The 16847-nt window shown below is 43.4% G+C and overlaps 1 protein-coding gene across 1 annotated transcript in view; it reads right to left on the minus strand.

Annotated features, from left to right (window-relative positions):
- PKP4 (plakophilin 4) overlaps positions 1-16847 on the minus strand; it is a 667418-nt gene that overhangs the window by 482806 nt on the left and 167765 nt on the right. The window lies entirely within an intron of this gene.

The following is a 16847-nucleotide window of genomic DNA, read 5'->3' on the forward strand; positions in this document are numbered from 1 at the left end:
AACCATAAGCATGTATAAAACTGTGTTTCTACCTGTCCAACACCCTTCAATACCAGGCTACCCAGGACTATCGTGCAATCGGTTCTGGGCGTTGCCTGCATGTAAACTATCTGACTCTACTTTTCAAATTTCCGCTGGCTGTTGAAACTCGTCCTGTCACTTATTCAACAAGCAGAGCAATCAGCCAAGTCAACAGGGAGAGCAGGCTGATAGTGTCTCTGAAAAAAACCATATATCTGTTAGAAGAAAGAATGTTATTGTCTGGCATAATGAGTGCAGGGAGGTAATTTAGTACAGTATATAAAAACGATAAGTGGTTTCATCCATGGTCAGTGATATCACTGAGTGAATGCAGGGAAGCCATGCAACCATCTGCATTTCACCACGGTATTAAAATTAATTGTACCCGGCATGAATACTTACTGTACTTTATAATAATTAAAATACTCCTTCTAGAAAGCGCTTGATATTCAAGTGACTTAAAGAACATCAGGAAGGCTTAGGCCGTAGGCTTGTGGGCCATTACTTCAAAGGACATTATTCAAAGGATAACTACAAATTTAAAATTAATTTCGACGTTACACCGACGTTATTAGATATATTGGTCACATCTTCAACTGATATTGATTGTGAAGTGACTCCTCCTCCTTCTTCCTTTTCTTCAACAGGTAATTCCATCTTCTACACTCCTGCAGAACATTGCACCCAAATACCTGCTGGTAATTCCATCTTCTACACTCCTGCAGAACATTGCACCCAAATACCTGCTGGTAATTCCATCTTCTACACTCCTGCAGAACATTGCACCCAAATACCTGCTGGTAATTCCATCTTCTACACTCCTGCAGAACATTGCACCCAAATACCTGCTGGTAATTCCATCTTCTACACTCCTGCAGAACATTGCACCCAAATACCTGCTGGTGAATATATACTTGTCTAGGTTTATTGTAAATGAGAGCTGCAGATTATCACTACTGATTGCACTGAAATAGTAATTAGCAAATTGGTTATTAAGAATTATAGCATTGCTATAGGCAATGGGCATCCGCTTGTATATTAGATTGCTTATGCACATGATGGGTTGCTATTGATAAATTGGAATGTTATCTCCTGAGTATAGGCATGAGGGCATGACTGTGTTAAATCTCAGTTGGTTGGTTTGTTTGCTTGTTTTTTTTAAGAGTGTTTTATTACTAGTCTTTGCTGGGGGAGGGTTCATTGGAGTTTGGGTGCAATCAGTGTATTCACATGCTTGGTCCATTACTTAATGAACATCAGGAAGGCGTAGGCCGTAGGCTTGTGGGCCATTACTTCAAATGACATTATTCAAAGGATAACTACAAATTTAAAAATAATTTTGACGTTACACCGACGTTAAACCGAAGGAAAACAGAAGGACAACAGAAGGACAACAACCTATCCACAATCTGGACTACTAAAGGACAGCTTTCAAACAAATGTGAGTCCAGTTCCTCTTCACATCAAACTACTCCAGCCTGAGTAACCCATACTTCGAACTTAAATCTGTTAGGAACGCTGCTAGACCATTCCACTTCATCCGCAACTACTCAAATCTATGTCTATAGCTTACCAAAACCATCTGAATTCTCACCTGTACCAATGTTATCTGTCTTTTTACACTATGAAAAGACATCCCCAAACTGCTCACTACAGCTCTCTCTTATGCAAACTCATGTATGTTTTTTGATGTAATAATTGGCTTGTAATTGGCGTTGCATGTGTGGGGAAGTTGCACAGTGAAACAGTTTATTATTGCATGCTCTCTGGTGTTTACCTCCTCTGATCATTTGGTCATTGTGGTCAGGTGTACTATATCTTTACATTTAGGGAGGTGTATTCATGGTGTAAAGGAAACAGTGTGATTCCTGATTAGTAAAAAAATTGATATATATATATATATATATATATATATATATATATATATCAAGCACTGAGCAACATCCCCAAACAGGTAATTTCAACTTTAAACTTGTCATTTATTTTGTACAGTCTGGACATGGCTACTAATAACAAATGCACAGACAAAAATCTTAAAGCTATGTGTGCAAATGCTAGGAGCTTAGGAGACAAAATTCCAGAGCTAATTGCGATAATGACAAGGGATAACCTGGATTTTGTGGCAATTACAGAGTCATGGTGCAATGAAAATCATGACTGGGACATAGCTATACAAGGATACAATTTATTTAGGAAGGATAGAATAGGAAGAATAGGAGGAGGGGTAGCAATGTATGTGAAAAAAAGCATAAATGCTACTTTAATACAAAATATTGAAGACAAAACTGAGGCCCTTTGGGTCACCATAGAAACCGGGGAGAAGGATGTTATTCGCATTGGGGTGATCTATAGACCACCAGGCCAGGGGCAGGATTTGGACAGAAACCTATTGTTGGACATCACTAAAATGGCTTTAAAGGGAGAAGTCATAATCATGGGAGACTTTAATTTACCTGATGTAAATTGGGAGGGGTCTTTTGCAAATTCAGCTACAAGTGGCAAATTTCTACATTCCTTACAGGGAGCATCTCTCAAGCAATTGGTGACGGAGCCCACTCGCAAAGATTCAATATTAGATTTCATTCTTACAAATGGTGATAGGATATCCGACATATATGTGGGTGAGCACCTGGGATCCAGTGATCATCAAGCAGTATGGTTTAGTATAAAGACAGGATCCAACTCCTGTCACACAAAAACAAAGGTGTTGGATTTTAGAAATGCTGATTTTGCAAAAATGGGGAGATGTTTAAGTGATTCATTGGCGGACTGGTGGAACTTGGAAGGAGTGCAGGAGAGGTGGGAAAAACTGAAAAGTGCAATACTAAGTGCAACTGATCTTTGTATCAAAAGGGTTAGGAAAAGCACCAGGAAAAGGAAGCCAGTGTGGTTCACAAAAGAAGTATCAACTAGTGTGAAAGCAAAAAACATGGCTTTTAGGAAATACAAACAGACTCAAAATAATAATGACAAAGAGGTGTATCTTGACAGACGGAAGGATGCTAAGAAAGTGATCAGACGTGCAAAGGCAGAAGCTGAGGAAAAAATGGCCCAGTCAGTAGATAAAGGGGGCAAAACTTTTTTAAAGTATATAAGTGAAAGGAGAAAATCAAATGGAGGAATAATAAGACTTAAGACAGAGAGTGAGAATTTGGTGGAGGGAGACAAGGCAATAGCAGATCACCTAAATAATTATTTTTGCTCAGTATTTACTACAGAAGAAGGGATGGGGCCACAGTTAAGTTGCAAGGACATTCATAAAAATAAGGTAGATTAAAGTACATTTACAGAGGAGAAGGTCCTAACAGAACTTTCACAACTAAAAGTGGATAAATCAATGGGACCAGATGGGATACACCCAAGGATACTCAAAGAGCTAAAAGATGTTCTGGGTAAACCGTTAACAGAATTATTTAACCAGTCACTAAATACAGGTGCCATTCCAGAGGACTGGAAAAGAGCAAATGTAGTTCCACTGCACAAAAGTGGAAGCAAGGAAGAAGCAAGTAACTACAGACCAGTAAGCCTTACATCAGTAGTGGGGAAAGTAATGGAAAAACTATTAAAAGAAAGAGTTGTGGAATATCTTAAAACAAACCACTTACAGTATCCAAAACAGCATAAATTTACTGGTGGTAGATCATGCCAAACAAATCTTATTGACTTTTTTGACTCTGTGACGAAAATAATAGATCAAGGGGGAGCTGTAGATGTAGCATATCTAGACTTTAGTAAGGCATTTGACACTGTCCCACATCGCAGACTGCTAAATAAACTTGAAAGCGTGGGGGTGGATTATAAAACAGTTAAATGGATAAGAACCTGGTTGCAGGATAAGAAACAGACAGTTGTAGTTAATGGAGTGCAATCTATGGAGGGAAATGTTACCAGTGGAGTACCCCAGGGATCTGTACTTGGTCCAGTTCTCTTTAATATCTTTGTTGGTGACATTGCAGATGGTATTGAAGGGAAGGTATGCCTTTTTGCAGATGATACAAAGATATGCAACAGGGTAGACACACCGGGAGGGGTAAAACAAATGATTGATGACCTAGCTAGGCTTGAGAAATGGTCAAGAACGTGGCAACTACAGTTTAATGCTAAAAAATGCAAAATCATGCACTTGGGTCTCAAAAACCCAAAGGCTAAATATAGTATCAAGGGTACTATAATGGAAACTACTGAGGAGGAAAGGGATTTAGGAGTCACTATTTCAAGTGACTTGAAGGCAGGTAAGCAATGCAACAAAGCAATGAGAAAGGCAAGTCAGATGCTTGGTTGCATAGGGAGAGGAATCAGTAGCAGGAAAAAAGAAGTGATAATGCCACTGTATAGGTCATTGGTGCGGCCCCATCTGGAATACTGTGTCCAGTTCTGGAGACCATATCTCCAGAAGGATATAAATACAGTAGAGAGTGTACAAAGAAGGGCAACTAAAATGGTGCATGGCCTACATCACAAAACTTACCCGGAAAGGCTAAAAGATCTTAACATGTATAGTTTGGAGGAGAGAAGGGAAAGGGGAGACATGATAGAAACTTTCAAATATATCAAGGGTCTTAAAGTTCAGGAGGGAAACATTCTTCAAAGGAAGAGAAGTATTAGAACTCGAGGACATACACTGAGAGTGGAGGGGGGGAGGTTTAGGGGAAATTTAAGGAAAAATTACTTCACAGAAAGGGTAGTGGATAAGTGGAATAGTCTCCCATCAGAGGTGGTAGAGGCTAAGACTGTAGAGCAATTTAAACATGCTTGGGATAGGCATATGACTATCCTTACAAAGAATTAAGGTTCAAAAAGTGTTGAGATTACCTAAAGGATAAAAAAAAAAAAAGGGCAGACTAGATGGGCCAAGTGGTTCTTATCTGCCGTCAAATTCTATGTTTCTATGTTAATACATATCTCCTGCATTGTTCAAAGGCAAAAACAAATACACTGCACACAAAAGATGCATAGAACTGTAGAAGTGTGTTCTAAGCTAGAGCAGACAAGTGCATTAAAACAGATTACTATGGAATTACTGCAGGTGGGGGAACAGGACAACAATCATGTAGAAGGATCAACAAAGAGTCTTTAGTGGCGTGAAAAGAGAGGAGCAGGTGAACAGCTATAACTACACACAGGCAGCATCAGTTAGGTAGTTCTCCAGACTCCTCGTTTTTCCCTAAATCCCAGTACTGACTCAGGTTTGGAATGCTTACAAACCACACAAGATTATTTTTCTTGCACAGAATGCTGGATGTATTTATTATGGCCTGTTTATAGCCTACAGACTGTCTAATATACAGTAGCTGAGGATGACTAGTACATATCTCTATTGTTTTATTAGGGTTCTATGTCCATTGTGTATTGAGTTCACAAACAACTTGCCAACAGCAGCCATATTTGAACAGCATGTGGGGCAGTTATAGAGTACATGTGGTATCTGGGGGTACATGGGGGCATTTTGTGGGGGTCTGAATGCAATACTATGTGAGAAGTTGGGGTTCTGATGATATGAGCTGGGATTATGGAGAAAATAGAGGTGTTGGGCCAATAACAAGGTATTACGCATGGAAACTATTGTAGAAACGCTTAAGAAAAAAGGCAAAAGCAACAAAACTAATGTTTAAGCATGTGCATACACTCAATTCAATTAAAAGTTTGCGCGCTAACACGCATCATGAAATTGGCATACATTGCAGAAATGCGTGCACCCTAGTAATATGAGATACCATTTGTAATGATGATTCGCAGCGATGATATGTATTGTCCTACAAAAAGCAACCGGGCAGAAGGGCATGACAGTGTGGAAATCATCCTGAACCCCAAAAAGTGGTAACTAATAGCACTTTCACACAGATTTGGACCTGTGATCTTGCCAAGCCAACCTAGTTCCCTTCTCTGTGTGACAGGGTCTATCTGGGTCCTAAATGCCAGGGCATCGAAAATGGTCTCTACCAGGGTTATTCCCGGGTTCGCCCCAGGTTGCCTGCAGTGTGAAAGATGCAAATCTTTTATTTTTTTACCTTGAAAAGCTGTTGATTGGCTGCGTATCTGGAGGCCCGTCTAAAGGGAGTGTCCACAGGCAGGAAAAACACGGTTGCATACTTGTGTTCCATGTGAAAGATGTTGACCTGGGAACCAAGGTGTGAAAGTGGTATAGGAAAGGGGTATAGGAGCTGTGACCTGGGTCCAACCAATGCAATAACCCAGGAAAAAGCAGGATCTGAAAGTTAGCAGAATAGTATAGTATAGTATAGTATAGTATAGTATAGAAGACTATTCATGGTCATGGAGGAAAAGTGTTGGATGTTCCTAAACAGTGTTGAATGGTTGTTTTTTTAGGTTGTAATGGTGAAAAAATTATAGCCAGCAGGTGTTTTTCAAAATGCTAAGAGCCGAATTCAATTAGAAAAAACATTTCTTTGCAAATTTTTATGGAAAATTGCAGTAAATTCGCAAAAGTGTCTATTCAACTGTCTGCAAAAACTTTGCTGTAATTTTACCACAAATTTCAATTCACCAAGTCTGAGCAGGTGATAAACTTGGTGGAAATCCCTATTTTAAGTTAAAAATGTCAGGATTTGGGTCTGAACCCCTGGGACATCCCTGAATGACTAATTAGGCACTTAGTTTCCAATTATTTTTAAATTGGCCAATAATGACATGTCATTTTTGGAGTGAAAGTGCAAAATGATGAAAATCGAGGTACAAGATATGGGACAGGTATACTCGGGTGCTTTATGAGTGTGACAAGAGTTTTTTTTCTTTTTTTCTTTTTTTAAAGTCCCCTTAAATGACCCAAATAAATACTTACACACACTTTTATGTACCCCAAGTACAATTTTAGCACTTATTTTGCTGGGGGGGGAAAATAGCTTTCAATCTTTTTTTTTTTTTATCCTTAAATGCATAGAACAGCCATTTGACATAATTTAAGTACCAGAAATACATTTATTATAACCAATAATAAACTAGTTAAGTGTTTTGTTTTGTTTTTTTAATTGTTTTGGGTTTGTTTGGTTTTTTTAGGAAAATCACCTAAACAACGATAAGCTCCAAGTACATTATTATTCATTGGGAGGGTTGTATTAGAGGTTTTGCTCATTGGGGAGAATTCAGACCTGATCATAGCAGCAAATCTGTTAGCAGTTGGGCAAAACCATGTGCACTGCAGGGGGAGCAGATATATAACGTGCAGAGAGAGTTATGGGGCCCATACATTTGTGCGATGCCCCGCAACATCGCTGGGCATCGCACCGGCAGTTCAGGTGCGATGAAATCGCACCTGAACTGCCAAAGTGATTGCCATGCGATCATGCAATAGATTGCATGGTAATCAAGTGATTGGCACGTCACCGCCGAGTGGAGCGGCCTCTGGCCGCTCCCGGCGGGTGCCCATCGCACATCGCATTGCGATATATCTCATGTTTTAAAATCACTGCGATGCGAGAGATAGTAAGTGCAGCACATATCTTGAGATGCGACATCCGAGCGGCGTGCCCGCGCATCGCGTCTCAAGGTACCTAAAATGTGCACACAATCCTTCGATTTCTCTCACAGATGAGGTCGAAATCGAAGGTTAGCACCGTTTATCCCAAGTGTATGGGCACCATTAAATTTGGGTGGGGTGTGTTAAAACTGAAATCTAAATTGCAGTGTATAAGTAAAGCAGCCAGTGTTTACTCTGCACAGAAACAAAATAACCCACCCAAATCTAACTCTCGCTACACGTTACTTCTGCTACCTCCCCCCCCCCCCCCCCCCCCCCATCCTGCAGTGCACATGGTTTTGCCCAACTGCTAACAAATTTGCTGCTACGACCAGGGCTGAATTACCCCCATTATCTTAAAAAGATTTTCCCTACCTTTTCATCTGCTTAGGAATGTGAACCAAAAACATTTTAAAATTGCAGATAAAATGTGACACAAATTTGGAACTGAATTGCAAGTGTAAATCGGGTCAAATTTGATATGTAAGCGGCTCCCAGGACCCCACTTCCTGAAAATTGAAACAAGAGTCACAACTATCAGATAGAAAAAAAATTCTCTGAAGCAAAAAAAAGGATAGAAAAACTTGTAACACTTTTGTATCTCAACCTGTTTTCATTCATTTAAAAGGGGAAACATTAAATAATGAGAGAGAAAACGCATGGCTGTAAATGGACTGCAGATGTCAAAATACTGTCATTAATAGAAAATGCTCATGTAGCGGCAAAGACAGTGTGAACACCTCATTGCTATATACAGTGGTAATAACTGTGTATGAAAAGAACTTGTCTACAAAAATAGCTAGACCATAGAATGCTGCAAGACACGAGCCGGCAGATGTCCTAAAAACGCACAATCGCATGTGTGTACTCCCCCACAACCTCAGCAGCAATTACAGGAGTTATTCGGCCGATTAATTTGACAAATCACCACCTATTTATTTTTAATACACAGAAACATTCACCTTATAACTGTGCTTCATCTGTGACACCTATTTTCTACGCTAATTGGCAACTGTTATGTAAACTGGCAAATCGATCCCTAAAGCAGAGTTGTAAATCTGTAGGTGTAAGACTATTTACAGAATATCATTAACACATAACACCTGCACTTTCCAAGGGTAGTCATAAGCCCTAAACACTAACCTCCCCGCTCTGTTCAAAATGTTCAGTGGACATATAAATGGTACGTACGCCACTAAATGTAAAATGTTATTGGATTACTTAAGTTTCCATAGCAAAAGTTAACCCTACTGGCATCGTTACATTGCCACATGCACCTCTGTTCAAACTAACACATGAGTGCAGTGTTTAGGGTTACAGTGGTACAGCTACAACCCAAAGGATATTATGGCTCCGTAGCCCATTAAGTGGTGCACCGCAAAGCATTTATGCAGGGCATCAATATACACAATGGGGAATAGCCATGCCTCCCACACAATTTACTGGCAGCTCATTAAGTGGCGGACTGCAAAGCATTTACGCAGGGCCTTAATAAACGCAATGGGGTATAGCCATGCCTCACACACAGTTACTTGGCGGCCCAAGAAGTGGTGCACCGCAAAGCTTTTATGCAGGGCCTTAATAAACGCAATGGGGCAAGGCAATGCCTTCCACACAATTACTTGGCAGTAAGGGTGATCAGTATACTGGCTCCCACTAGATGCTAACACTGCAGCAATGAACATTCTGATAAACTGATTGGCTGCAGGGTACTCTACCCCACCCACTTAATGTTTTTAGGTGGAGATATATCAAACCTTTGAAAAAGTGAACAAGTGGAGAAGTTGCACATAGTAGCCAATCCACTTTTGGCTACAGTATAGTCTATATGATAGCTAGAAGCTGACTTGTTGCTATCGACAACTTCTCCATCTGTTTTTTTTTTTTAGACATATCTCCCCCAAAACATGCAGTGCCCCATTTGTCCACTTTCAGCAGCAGGAACACTTTATTTTCTTGCTTATAAAGGGCACTGATGTTATAGAAGTTGTTTTATTTTAGCCCCGAATGAGGAAATGGCAATTCATAGTGACTGAAACAATTCCAGAAATAAATAACATGAGTCACTTTAAAATCAAAACTAAAATAAGTCATGGGTAACTTGGGCTTTCCACCGCAAGAGGAAACCACGGGACCCACATGAAGAGTCACAAGTATAAACACTTTGCTGCTGTAATTACTGACTATATACACAATACAACAACCCACACAGCAGCCGCACAAATGAAAAAATAGATATTGAGAAACAGGTTTCCCACAAAGGTACACAAAGTACCCATATCATAGTTCCAGCTATTATGTTATTGTTAATAACAGTATCAGAACAGTTACACCTAACATACTACAAACTTGTCATTAATTAGGACGATGCGGAGATTCAATTCTTTTCGATGTTCAGGTGCGTACATCATGGTAGAATATTATAAACCAACAATGGCAATTTTCATGCAAACGTCTATGGGGTGGGAGAGAAAACTGGTGAATCTGGTGGTCACTAAACACTACTCTCACCGCACCCTTAGCAGGTATTATCAGCTATTGAGTAACTGCATGATTGGACTTAACTGGACAAAAAAATAAGAATTTACTTACCGATAATTCTATTTCTCGTAGTCCGTAGTGGATGCTGGGGACTCCGTCAGGACCATGGGGAATAGCGGCTCCGCAGGAGACAGGGCACAAAAATAAAGCTTTAGGATCAGGTGGTGTGTACTGGCTCCTCCCCCTATGACCCTCCTCCAAGCCTCAGTTAGGATACTGTGCCCGGACGAGCGTACACAATAAGGAAGGATATTGAACCCCGGGTAAGACTCATACCAGCCACACCAATCACACCGTATAACTTGTGATCTGAACCCAGTTAACAGTATGACAAACGTAGGATCCTCTGAACAGACGGCTCACAACAATAACAACCCGATTTTTTTGTAACAATAACTATGTACAAGTATTGCAGACAATCCGCACTTGGGATGGGCGCCCAGCATCCACTACGGACTACGAGAAATAGAATTATCGGTAAGTAAATTCTTATTTTCTCTAACGTCCTAAGTGGATGCTGGGGACTCCGTCAGGACCATGGGGATTATACCAAAGCTCCCAAACGGGCGGGAGAGTGCGGATGACTCTGCAGCACCGAATGAGAGAACTCAAGGTCCTCCTCAGCCAGGGTATCAAATTTGTAGAATTTTGCAAACGTATTTGCCCCTAACCAAGTAGCAGCTCGGCAGAGTTGTAATGCCGAGACTCCCCGGGCAGCCGCCCAGGATGAGCCCACTTTCCTTGTGGAATGGGCCTTGACAGATTTAGGTTGTGGCAAGCCTGCCACAGAATGTGCAAGTTGAATTGTGCTACAAATCCAACGAGCAATCGTCTGCTTAGAAGCAGGAGCACCCATCTTGTTGGGTGCATACAATATAAGCAGTGAGTCAGACTTTCTGACTCCCGCCGTTCTTGAAATATATATTTTCAATGCCCGGACCACGTCCAACAACTTGGAATCCTCCAACTCGTTAGTAGCCGCAGGCACCACAATAGGCTGGTTCAGGGGAAACGCTGACACCACCTTAGGCAGAAAATGAGGACGCGTCCGCAGTTCTGCCCTGTCCGTATGGAAAATCAGATATGGGCTCTTATATGATAAAGCCGCCAATTCTGATACTCTCCTGGCTGAAGCCAGGGCCAGTAGCATGGTTACTTTCCATGTGAGATACTTCAGCTCCACCGATTTGAGCGGCTCAAACCAATGGGATTTGAGAAAATCCAAGACTACATTAAGATCCCACGGTGCCACTGGGGCCACAACCGGGGGCTGTATATGTAGTACTCCTTTTACAAAAGTCTGGACTTCAGGAACTGAAGCCAATTCTTTCTGGAAGAAAATCGACAGGGCCGAAATTTGAACCTTAATGGACCCCAATTTTAGGCCCATAGATAATCCTGTTTGCAGGAAATGTAGGAATCGACCCAGTTGAAATTCCTCCGTGGGGGCCTTCCTGGCCTCACACCACGCAACATATTTTCTCCAAATGCGGTGATAATGTTGTGCAGTCACCTCCTTCCTGGCTTTTACCAGTGTAGAAATGACCTCTTCCGGAATGCCTTTTTCCTTTAGAATTCGGCGTTCAACCGCCATGCCGTCAAACGCAGCCGCGGTAAGTCTTGGAATAGACACGGTCCCTGCTGAAGCAGGTCCCGTCTTAAAGGTAGAGGCCACGGATCCTCCGTGAGCATCTCTTGAAGTTCCGGGTACCAAGTTCTTCTTGGCCAATCCGGAGCCACTAGTATCGTTCTTACTCCCTTCTGCCGTATAATTCTCAGTACTTTTGGTATGAGAGGCAGAGGAGGGAACACATACACTGACTGGAACACCCACGGTGTTACCAGAGCGTCCACAGCTATTGCCTGAGGATCTCTTGACCTGGCGCAATACCTGTCCAGTTTTTTGTTGAGGCGGGACGCCATCATATCCACCATTGGTTTTTCCCAACGGTTCACAATCATGTGGAAGACTTCTGGATGAAGTCCCCACTCTCCCGGGTGTAGATCGTGTCTGCTGAGGAAGTCTGCTTCCCAGTTGTCCACTCCCGGAATGAATACTGCTGACAGTGCTATCACATGATCTTCCGCCCAGCGAAGAATCCTTGCAGCTTCTGCCATTGCTGTCCTGCTTCTTGTGCCGCCCTGTCTGTTTACGTGGGCGACTGCCCTGATGTTGTCCGACTGGATCCACACCGGCTGACCCTGAAGCAGGGGTTTTGCCAGACTTAGAGCATTGTAAATCGCTCTTAGCTCCAGTATATTTATGTGAAGAGACATCTCCAGGCTTGACCATACTCCCTGGAAGTTTCTTCCTTGTGTGACCGCTCCCCAGCCTCTCAGACTGGCATCCGTGGTCACCAGGACCCAGTCCTGTATGCCGAATCTGCGGCCCTCTAACAGATGAGCACTCTGCAACCACCACAGAAGAGACACCCTTGTCCGTGGCGATAAGGTTATCCGCTGATGCATCTGCAGATGCGATCCGGACCATTTGTCCAGCAGATCCCACTGAAAAGTTCGTGCGTGGAATCTGCCGAATGGAATCGCTTCGTAAGAAGCCACCATCTTTCCCAGGACTCTTGTGCATTGATGTACAGACACTGTCCCTGGTTTTAGGAGGTTCCTGACAAGTTCGGATAACTCCCTGGCTTTCTCCTCCGGAAGAAACACCTTTTTCTGAACCGTGTCCAGAATCATTCCCAGGAACAGCAGACGTGTTGTCAGGGTCAACTGAGATTTTGGAAAATTCAGAATCCACCCGTGTTGTTGCAGCACTACTTGGGTTAGTGCTACTCCGTCCTCCAGCTGTTCTCTGGACCTTGCCCTTATCAGGAGATCGTCCAAGTAAGGGATAATTAATACGCCTCTTCTTCGCAGAAGAATCATCATTTCGGCCATTACCTTGGTAAAGACCCGAGGTGCCGTGGACAATCCAAACGGCAGCGTCTGAAACTGATAATGACAGTTTTGCACCACGAACCTGAGGTACCCTTGATGTGAAGGGCAAATTGGGACATGCAGGTAAGCATCCTTTATGTCCAGGGACACCATAAAGTCCCCTTCTTCCAGATTCGCTATCACTGCTCTGAGTGACTCCATCTTGAACTTGAATTTTTGTATGTACAGGTTCAAAGATTTCAGATTTAGAATAGGTCTTACCGAGCCGTCCGGCTTCGGTACCACAAATAGCGTGGAGTAAAACCCCTTTCCCTGTTGTAGGAGGGGTACCTTGACTATCACCTGCTGAGCAAACAGCTTGTGAATGGCTTCCAATACCGTCGCCCTGTCTGAGGGAGACGTTGGCAAAGCAGACTTTAGGAACCTGCGAGGGGGAGACTTCTCGAATTCCAACCTGTAACCCTGAGATACTACCTGCAGAATCCAGGGGTCCACCTGTGAGCAAGCCCACTGTGCGCTGAAATTCTTGAGTCGACCCCCCCACCGTTCCTGAGTCCGCTTGTAAGGCCCCAGCGTCATGCTGAGGGCTTTGCAGAACCCTGGGAGGGCTTCTGTTCCTGGGCAGGGGCTGCTTGCTGCCCTCTCTTACCCCTTCCTCTGCCCCTAGGCAGATATGACTGTCCTTTTGTCCGCTTGTTCTTATAGGACCGAAAGGACTGCGGCTGAAAAGACGGTGTCTTTTTCTGTTGGGAGGGGGTCTGAGGTAAAAAGGTGGATTTTCCGGCAGTTGCCGTGGCCACCAGATCCGATAGACCGACGCCAAATAATTCCTCCCCTTTATACGGCAATACTTCCATATGTCGTTTGGAATCCGCATCACCTGACCACTGTCGCGTCCATAAACTCCTTCTGGCAGATATGGACATCGCATTTACTCTCGATGCCAGAGTGCAAATATCTCTCTGCGCATCTCGCATATAAAGGAAAGCATCCTTTAATTGCTCTATAGTCAATAAAATACTGTCCCTATCCAGGGTATCAATATTTTCAGTCAGGGAATCCAACCAGACGACCCCAGCACTGCACATCCAGGCTGAGGCGATGGCCGGTCGCAGTATAACACCAGTATGTGTGTATATACTTTTTAGGGTAGTTTCCAGTCTCCAATCTGCTGGATCCTTGAGGGCGGCCGTATCCGGAGACGGTAACGCCACTTGTTTTGATAAGCGTGTGAGCGCCTTATCCACCCTAGGGGGTGTTTCCCAGCGCGCCCTAACCTCTGGCGGGAAAGGGTATAATGCTAATAACTTTTTTGAAATTAGCATTTTTCTATCTGGGTTAAACCACGCTTCATCACATACATCATTTAATTCCTCTGATTCAGGAAAAACTACAGGTAGTTTTTTCACCCCCCACATAATACCCCTTTTTGTGGTACTTGCAGCATCAGAGATATGCAAAGCCTCCTTCATTGCCGTGATCATATAACGTGTGGCCCTACTTGAAAATACGTTTGTTTCATCACCGTCGACACTAGATTCAGTGTCTGTGTCTGGGTCTGTGTCGACCGACTGAGGTAAAGGGCGCTTTACAGCCCCTGACGGTGTCTGAGACGCCTGGGCAGGTACTAACTGGTTTGCCGGCCGTCTCATGTCGTCAACTGATTTTTGTAATGTGCTGACATTATCACGTAATTCCATAAACAAAGCCATCCATTCCGGTGTCGACTCCCTGGGGGGTGACATCACCATTATCGGCAATTGCTCTGCCTCCACGCCAACATCGTCCTCATACATGTCGACACACACGTACCGACACACAGCAGACACACAGGGAATGCTCTTATCGAAGACAGGACCCCACTAGCCCTTTGGGGAGACAGAGGGAGAGTTTGCCAGCACACACCCAAGCGCTATAATATATATGGGAACAACCTTATATAAGTGTTGTTCCTTATAGCAGCTTAAATATATCCAGTATATCGCCAAAAAATGCCCCCCCTCTCTGTTTTACCCTGTTTCTGTAGTGCAGTGCAGGGGAGAGTCCTGGGAGCCTTCCTCACAGCGGAGCTGAGCAGGAAAATGGCGCTGTGTGCTGAGGAGAATAAGCCCCGCCCCCTATTTCGGCGGGCTTTCCTCCCGTGGATTTAGATAACTGGCATGGGTTAAATACATACATATAGCCTTAATGGCTATATGTGATGTATTCTTTTGCCTTAAGGTAATAAAATATTGCTGCCCAGGGCGCCCCCAGCAGCGCCCTGCACCCTCCGTGACCGCTTGGTGTGAAGTGTGTGACAACAATGGCGCACAGCTGCAGTGCTGTGCGCTACCTTCATGAAGACTGAAGAGCCTTCTGCCGCCTGTTTCCGGACCTTCAATCTTCAGCATCTGTAAGGGGGGTCGGCGGCGCGGCTCCGGGACGAACCCCAGGGTGAGACCTGTGTTCCGACTCCCTCTGGAGCTAATGGTGTCCAGTAGCCTAAGAATCCAATCCATCCTGCACGCAGGTGAGTTGAAATTCTCTCCCCTAAGTCCCTCGATGCAGTGAGCCTGTTGCCAGCAGGACTCACTGAAAATAAAAAACCTAAAAAACTTTTTCTAAGCAGCTCTTTAAGAGAGCCACCTAGATTGCACCCTGCTCGGACGGGCACAAAAACCTAACTGAGGCTTGGAGGAGGGTCATAGGGGGAGGAGCCAGTACACACCACCTGATCCTAAAGCTTTATTTTTGTGCCCTGTCTCCTGCGGAGCCGCTATTCCCCATGGTCCTGACGGAGTCCCCAGCATCCACTTAGGACGTTAGAGAAAATAGTTTGTGGAAAAGTTGATATACATGTTATACCGATTTCCCAAAGTAACACCTTAGTCAGTGTTTCCCAACCTCAGTCCTCGAAGCACACAAACAGTCTAGGTTTTACAGACATCCATGCTTGAGCACAGATGGTTAAAACAAAGTAACCAAGGTACTAATTAACCTGTGCTTAAGTATGGCTATCTTTAAAACCCGGACTGTTGTATCTGCCAACAGTCAGTCCCCCCCCAAGTACACGGGTATCTTTCACTGCGTTTCATTGCTGCTTCTCTCCATTTTCATATGCTGTTTTCAACACTGTTTACCTGAGAATGCATCTTGTGTTTGTCATTGGGGTCGATTCATTTCAGCAATAGTTGAATAGCGCCGGGAATTAGCTCCCGACGCTATTCAATACAGCGACTAGTTACCCTCAACTGTCGGGAATTCTTCTCTCACCCCTGGGGCGTGAGAGAAGAAATCAGACAAAAGGGCTGCTGCGTGGCCAGCACGAGGCTGATTCTGTCGGGAATCAGCATCGCCACGGGTAGTTAAGTCGGAGAATGCCCATTCTCCTGACAAAACAACCTGTTAAGTTGGCGAGAACGGGTATTCTCCGACTTAACTTTAGCTGAATTGAATAGCGTCGGGAGCTAATTCCCGGCGCTATTCAACTGTTGCTGAATTGAATCGACCCCATTGCCTTTACTTGTAAAACCTCAATAAAATTATTTCTCAAAAAAAACCTGGACTGTTCGTGTGCCTTGATGATTGTGGTTGGGATTCCCTGACATAAGGATTACCATTAAAAAAAATAAGGCATGTATTGAGATAAAGCTACGGTCAGCAATCAACTTTATATGTAAATCCTACTTGAGGGGAGAAAAAAAAAAAAAAAGACCAATGCAAGTAACTGACCGGGTTTCCATGGATACAGTAAATGTATGCAATTTGCACCATGTTAAAAAAATATATATATATATATATAAGTCAATATGTAGTCATTTAAAGTCTGTAACTGTTGAGGATGCCCTGCAGTGTATGCCCTTTAGTGCAATATGTCCAACAGAGAACAATTGGAGAGCAATTAATAGCATTCCAAACAAACATGATTTTACCG

The sequence above is a fragment of the Pseudophryne corroboree genome, chromosome 7 (assembly GCF_028390025.1).
Source record: "Pseudophryne corroboree isolate aPseCor3 chromosome 7, aPseCor3.hap2, whole genome shotgun sequence".
NCBI classification, from domain to species: Eukaryota; Metazoa; Chordata; class Amphibia; order Anura; family Myobatrachidae; genus Pseudophryne; species Pseudophryne corroboree.